The sequence below is a fragment of the Bos javanicus genome, chromosome 6, assembly GCF_032452875.1.
Source record: "Bos javanicus breed banteng chromosome 6, ARS-OSU_banteng_1.0, whole genome shotgun sequence".
Taxonomy (NCBI): domain Eukaryota; kingdom Metazoa; phylum Chordata; class Mammalia; order Artiodactyla; family Bovidae; genus Bos; species Bos javanicus.
In genome coordinates this window covers 46,933,454-46,941,001 of record NC_083873.1, presented here as the reverse complement: position 1 = coordinate 46,941,001, position 7,548 = coordinate 46,933,454, and the positions used below count along the sequence as shown (strand labels likewise).

The following is a 7,548-nucleotide window of genomic DNA, read 5'->3' as shown; positions in this document are numbered from 1 at the left end:
ACTCGTTTGCTCAGTGGTTCAAGCACAGGATAAGATTGCAGTCAAGCTGTTGACTGGAGTTGCAGTGATCTGATGGCTTGATTGGGACTGGAGGATCCAGTTCTATAATAACTTATATGGACTTAAACAGGAAGCTACATTTTCTTACCACGTGAGCCTCTTTATAAGATTGTTCACAAGATGGCAGCTGGTTTCCCCCAGAGCAGATAATCCAAGAAAGAGAGAATAAGAAAAAGAGAAAGAGAGGGAGAACACACACCCAAAATACAGCCCATGGTATTATTTATAACCTAATCCCTGGTGTCCCATACCATCACTTCTACCATATTCTACTGGTCACACGGACTAATCCTAGTACAGTGTGTGGAGGGGCCACGTGAAAGTGTGACAGGACACCACCCTGGCTTCCGCCCTTACCCAAACCCATAACGTACAACACGGTCCCCTCTTCTGACACCTCCAAATTCACCTCATGCCATACTCCCCATGCAAACCCTGCTCTAGTAACTTGCCCTTTTGACAGTTCCTAGACAGTTCCTTGAAGTATTTCCTTCCTCAGTTTCTTTTTTTTTTTTTTTTTTGGCTCTTTCTTATGCCTGGAATGCTTTTCAGCAGTTCTCCAAACAGGCAAATCCTTTTCATCAGGTTAAACATCCCCTTATCATATAGATCTTTCCAAACCATCTACTTTAAAGAATCTCTTCCATTATTTAATACTCTATGGTTTGTTTGTTTTCATAGCATATTTGGACTTACTTTTATTCATGTATCTACCTGCTTATTTCCTTTCTGTAAATATAATAAGCATTATGAAGATAGGGATACTGTCTATCATGCTCACAGTTGCATCCTGGGTAGCTGGTACTAAATTGGTGCTTGATAAATATTTGTTGTCTGAAGAAAAAGGTACAGGCAATAGATCTTCCCAGTCAGTATCTTGTACTCTAACCACCCTTACCCACCCTTGCACAGTGGGCCAGTGGGCATTTTCCTAAATCAGACATCAAACCCCAGGACACCTATTCCTTTCCATATCCTCCATCTCATGATTCAGCTTCCTCTAAGCAGCCACAGACAGAGATCCAAACTGGCTTAGCACCTCTAAGGTTTCCGTCCCCACCTTCAGGTATGGCATTAGGCTTTTCTTTTAAAGTTCCCATAATGTCAACCCATAATCAACTTACCACCTTCCATCTAACCTAGCCTTTCTTGCTCTGCTGTACCAAGTTTTCTGCCAGTTGCCTCATATTCAATTTCTACTACTTAGACCAATATTGTCAGGTAGCTGCTTGGGCATTCTGTCTGCGTGGGCTCTCAAACTCAGCATCACCCAAGGATATTAAATTCCTGACCTCGCTCAGGTCCTCATTTTACAATCTTGTGCCAAGGCTGGTTCCACACCCACACTTAGCCAGAACTCCCAGAACCCCTGCTTGAGTCCAAAAAGCAAGGCTCAGCCTGAATTAGAACAATGTAAGAAGTTCAGACAAGTGCTCGTTTCTTGTTTTTCTATGGCCTCTTGTTCTCTAGCGATCTGGTTATCATTTGAACTCCCACATATAAGGTTTTCAAATACTGAATTGGTTATTTTTCTTCCATTGGTTTTAGTTAGAGCCTAATTGCCAATTGACTCATTGGAAAAGACTCTGATGCTGGGAGTAATTGGGGGCAGGAGGAGAAGGGGACGACAGAGGATGAGATGGCTGGATGGCATCACTGACTCAATGGACATGAGTTTGAGTGAACTCAGGGAGTTGGTGATGGACAGGGAGGCCTCGTGTGCTGCAATTCATGGGGTTGCAAAGAGTCAGACATGACTGAGCGACTGAACTGAACTGAACTGCCGATTTTAATCAGGTGTGATGTATGCACAACATTTGATTGAATGTTCCCCTTCCTTTAACCCTGATTCTATATTGTGAAGTGAAATCTGCCAGTAGATCTAGGTTCTAGCCCAAATGCTAAATTTATCATCAGTTTCCTGATCTGTAAAGTAATAACACAGATGTTTTGAGATGCTCACCAAAGCCTTCCTAAACTTTCTAAGTGTAATATAAAATGTCAAGGCACATGCAGCTTTCTGTAGTTTTTGTTTGTTTGTTTAATCTCTGATTCTTTAGGTACTTCTGAAATCAGATGCCAGTTCCCTCAGCAACAGACATGACATCCAAAGCCCCAGTTCCCCCTCTGCATGTATTCTCTTGACCCAGGTAGCCTCCTTGCTCTGCCTGGAACTTTGATTCTCCTTTCCTCAGAGATGTGTTAGAATCATCTTCCATAGAGGTGAACAGGTCCCTATCCTGAGACATGTACTAACCTCTAGAGACCTTTACACCAATCAACCCTGACAAGGTTGTCCCCATCATTAGCACAGCTTGACTTTCTAATCAACTGAGACACAAAGTCTGTCACATTCAGAGAACACTGAAGGCTTTCTCTATTAACTCCCCAGATGTGTCCAGAGACAAAAAGAAAGAAATGAAAAAAGAAGTAAGAAATCTAAACTGTTTAAACCTGAGTGCCAATATACAGGTACTCTGTCCCCTTTTACTCACTGTTACAAAATACATTCTTAAAATCAGTTTATACAAAATGTTTTCAATCCTTTTTGCTTTCAGGGTCTATAAACAAGAACTCGTGTTAAGTTTTGGACTTTCAGAATGACAGCTGGAGTCACACTCAGGATTTGTTGAGTCTTTGCTTTTTTCTTTTTTTATTTGCAACACTTTATTAGTTTTAGGTTTACAGCAAAGTAATTCATATTTATATATATGCGAAGACTTGACTCATTGGAAAAGACTCTGATGCTGGGAGGGATTGGGGGCAGGAGGAGAAGGGGACAACAGAGGATGAGATGGCTGGATGGCATCACTGACTCGATGGACGTGAGTCTGAGTGAACTCCGGGAGTTTGTGATGGACAGGGAGGCCTGGCGTGCTGCAATTCATGGGGTTGCAAAGAGTCAGACACGACTGAGTGACTGATCTGATCTCATCTGATATATATATATATATATACACACTCACACATTCTTTTTCAGATTCTTTTCCATCATAAGTTTTAAGATTTAAATATTATAAGATTTAAATTATTAAAAGATTTAAAAATTATTATTCTTTTTCAGATTCTTTTCCATCATAAGTTTTAAGATTTAAATATTATAAGATTTAAATTATTAAAAGATTTAAAAATTATTTTTTTAATTATAATTTTTAAATTATAAAAAATCTTATTATTATAAGATTAAAATATATTCCCCTGTGCCATACAGTTTGTCCTTGTATTTTTATCTATTTTACTTATAGTTGTCTGTATCTGTTAATCCCAAACTCTTAATTAATACATGCCCCTCCACCATCCTCTTTCCCATTTGATAATCCTAGTTTGTTTTCTATGCCTGTGAGTTTTTTTCTGTTTTGTAGAAAGGTTCATTTGTATCATTTTTTAGATTCCATAAGTGATATCATATGACATTTGCCTTTCGCCGCCGTACTTTACTTAGTGTGATAATCTCCAGGTCTGTCCATGTTGCTGCCAATGGCATTATTAAGTAACCTTTGTGCAAAAATAAAAGAAAAAAGTACCTTATTTAAGCAGATGTTTCTGCACGGACAGTTGGCTTGGTCCATGGAGAGATCTTCTATGAAAAGTAGAACAAATTTCTTTAGGGCAGATGCAACTGTGAAGTTGTTAAGAGGACACGGTGTGTCAAGCAGAATGGTGGCTGTATTTCAGCCCCTCCTCACCTTTGGCTTGGCTGAATATTTGTTGAATAAAAAAGCAAATCATAAAATAATATTCTGTGCATATTGCATTCTGTGTTTCCACCCACATTCATTGCTTTCTGTTATATTTGGGGTATATAAACAATCAAAAGAAGAAACTAGATTGTCTCTACCTGAAGGCAAAGTATCTTATCTTTTTTATAATTTTTAATTCAATAACAGTGCCTAAATCCAAGAGTCTTTTCATCTCTTTACACACACACACCAGACAAGCTCCCAGGAAAAATCTCCAGCTAATAATTATCACAACACATTCGAACATATCTACTTTCATTACCAAACAATGTGATAAGCAAAACTACAGTCATTCTGCTCAGGCTCCTGGTGCCTCGGGAAACTTTTCAAGTTTGTGAAAATGATAAGAGATTGGTCTTCCTCAGTCTGAAACCAGTTTCTCCACATTCTCTTAAAACAACTTGTTTCAGAAAATACTTTTTTCTAATCTTCTTTTTTTTTTAATCCTTACTGATATTTTCCTATAGAAAAACCAAAAGATAGTTCAGAGTCTGTAGTTAAAGAAGGCCACTTGTGCATTCCTATCAAGGGTTTTAAACTAAGAGGATTTCTTCAAAGTCCATCATGAAAGAGTCTTTCAGTTATGCAACACACCAAGAAAAATAAAATGCCTCAGAATTATCTCCTCCGAGTACTAGTCTCTTCTGCTTCCTACCACACACATATTTTAGCTACTGTGCCATCTGTTAAAATTCATTATTAATTATTTTACTTTTCTTCTGGAGTTAATTGTTGTTAATCTGCCTTCAAGACAGGTTAGAGTCATGCAAGCAAATGAACAACTCAAGGCAGAAAATACATTTCACAGACCTGGTTCATTGTCATAACTCATCCAATTATTTTCAATGAAATGGTTATTTTAAAAACTGGCTAGAAAGAAGGGAGCCATGTAACTTTGAGAAAGTTAAAAATAATTCCTTAATAGTATAGGATTAGATAGCTATTGTTCTATATAGATATACAGACAAAGGCATAGGTTACAGATTAGGGCTCTATAAAATAATCATTTGCCCTAGGGAAAAAGAATAAGCAAATCATTGTTTTACTTTATAGAATATATAGAATTAAATGACAACTGCTTTGCTCTGAAAAATGAACAGGTATCAGGTATCATGTATCAGGTATCCCAAATGTTAAAAAAAAAAAAATGTATCAATTAAAAGGAATGATTAAAACAGCAAAAAAAATTAATTTTAAAATCTTAATTTACTGAAATCATTCTTATCTTGTTTTGGATTCTCTTATAAGCAGAACCTATGACATGCTATATTTGATTTTGCATTGCCTGAGAATATTCTTCAAAACTTGGTTCTAGAATCTTTCTTTCTCTATATGTAGTTATGCTTTCATCTGCTTCTAAGTATTCACTTGCTTCCATGGTTTAAGTTACTATGGATTTGGCTCTCAGATACTTCTTCAAGCAACCCCAGGACTGTTCTGCTTGGAATTCAAACCAAGATATCAAAACTCAATTTTATCATCTTGGATTCCAATAAATCCAGCTCTTCACATTTTCCTACCATTGACATAGAAATCACCATCTTTATGTCTATGCAGCTAGGCATTCTTGAAAATAATTTTTCATTTGCCCCTCTCTTTTGTCTACAGATCAGTTTCCCAGTACTGTAGATTCTCAGCAATATAGTTGTTCTTAATCCATTTCCTCTTTCTCAGTACTTAGCATCGTGGTTCTACCTCAGTTCAGTTCAGTCGCTCAGTCGTGTCCAACTCTTTGCGACCCCATTGACTGCAGTAGGCCAGGCCTCCTTGTCCATCACCCACTCCCAGAGTTCACTCAAACTCATGTCCATTGAGTCAGTGATGCCATCCAACCATCTCATCCTCTGTCATCCCTTTCTCCTCTTACCTTCAATCTTTCCCAACATCAGGGTCTTTTTAAATGAGTCAGTTCTTCGCATCAGGTGGCCGGAGTATTGGAGTTTCAGCTTCAGCATCAGTCCTTCCAATGAATATTCAGGACTGATCTCCTTTAGAATGGACTGGTTGGATCTCCTTGCAGTCCAAGGGACTCTCAAGAGTTTTCTCCAACACCACAGTTCAAAAGCATCAATTCTTTGGTAGTAATAAGAGGTTCTACCTCTTATTATATTAAACCCAAATTATTTCTACAGCTACTTTCTGGTCTTTAATCCCCGACTTCAAAAGGATCCCCATCAGTGGATTAGGACTTATAGAAACATAACAAAACTATACACTAGCTGTCTAAGAAGGATATCTTCTTCCTGAGTTTTTTCCCAGATTCCTGAGTTTTCTTTTTCCATGATTATGTATGCATGCTCAGTCATTTCAGTCATGTCAGAATGTTTGCAACCCTATGGTCCATAGCCCTCCAAACTCCTCAGTCCATAGGGTTCTCCAGGCAAGAATACTGGAGTGGGTTGCCATGCCCTTCTCCAGGGGCTCTTCATGACCCAGGGATAGAATCCACATCTGCTGCATTACAGGCAGATTCTTTACTGCTGAGCCACCGGGAAAGCCCTTCCATGACTACAGTAGTGACCTATTGTTTCCTCTTCCAGAACATCCAGAAAAATTTTACTTTCAAACTTCCTTTGGATTGAGGCTATCTGACTGAGTTCCAGCCAGTGAAATGGCTATAATCCTTACGGTTATAAATATCTCAGGCAGGTGTCATATTAGGCCTCGAAGGTGGCAAGAAGCAGCCCAATAAAGAAGCAAGCTGAGGAGCTGGACAAGGCATTCAGTCAGAAACAGAAGGAGGGGCAGAAGAAACTTGAGGAACTAAAAGCAAAGGCCATAGGAAAACGTCACCTGGCTACAGGTGGAATTAGGAAATCTGGCAAAAAGTAAGCTGTTCCTTGTGCCTGAGGCAATGATGAGCCTTAGTTCCATTCCTGTTTGAACATCTGTGTTCCCTGCCATAATATCTGTTGCCACCTATAGCTAGAATGAAGTATTGTCTTGGAACCTATTGTAAATTTAAGGATAAAATTTTGTAAAATATAAACTTTCACAGGATACCCCATATCTCTCTGTGACTGGTTACATTGGTGGCCACCTGTTCCAAATGGTATAGCTAAAAGATAAAGAAGAGCCACCCTGCCTACACGACAGTGTGCTTGAAGAAAGAAATAAACTTAAATGTGTTCAACACCCATGACTCAAGGGTTTCTTGGCACAGGAGTGACATTATTACATGTCGCTTCATTCTACCTCCTGATCCCCAAGCCCTTAGATGAGGTAGCCAAACACCGTGGGAAGAAAAGTGAGTAACTTTCTTAATCAACATTCATGCAAAATGAGAGACTGAAAACTAAATTATCTTTAATTTAAATGAATCAGGAAATAAAAATGGATCCAGATTAAATTACTATAGGGTTATGTGACATCATCAGTACATTGCAAAGGAAGACATAAGACACAGCACTCCACCAAATTACCGACAATGAGGCTCAGTCAGCTTCGGTTACTTCAGGTCTTAACCGGCTTGATTTTTCAGTAACAACGGGACAGGAGGTAGACATCTCAACCATATTGACTCTTTTATTCTACAAAGACTAAGAAAATCTTCCCAGCACTCCTCTCAACCTTTGACTGAAGTAAAATATCCACATTCTGTTCCTAAAAGTTTACCTTGTTTTCCACTTTCTTCTAACTCTTTCAGATTATCTCATGGGTTTGGACTCTCTGCCTGGCTCGGCTTCTCCTGATAGCACTGCTCTTTAGGTCGTTTTGGGCTCCAGGCTCGATGGCATGAGGGCTAGCC

The 7,548-nt window shown here is 38.8% G+C and overlaps 1 pseudogene; it reads left to right on the top strand.

The window, feature by feature from the left end:
• Nucleotides 1-833: 833 nt before the first annotated feature.
• Nucleotides 834-6,707, top strand: LOC133249143 (translation machinery-associated protein 7-like; annotated as a pseudogene).
• The last annotated feature ends 841 nt before the right edge of the window (nt 6,708-7,548 follow it).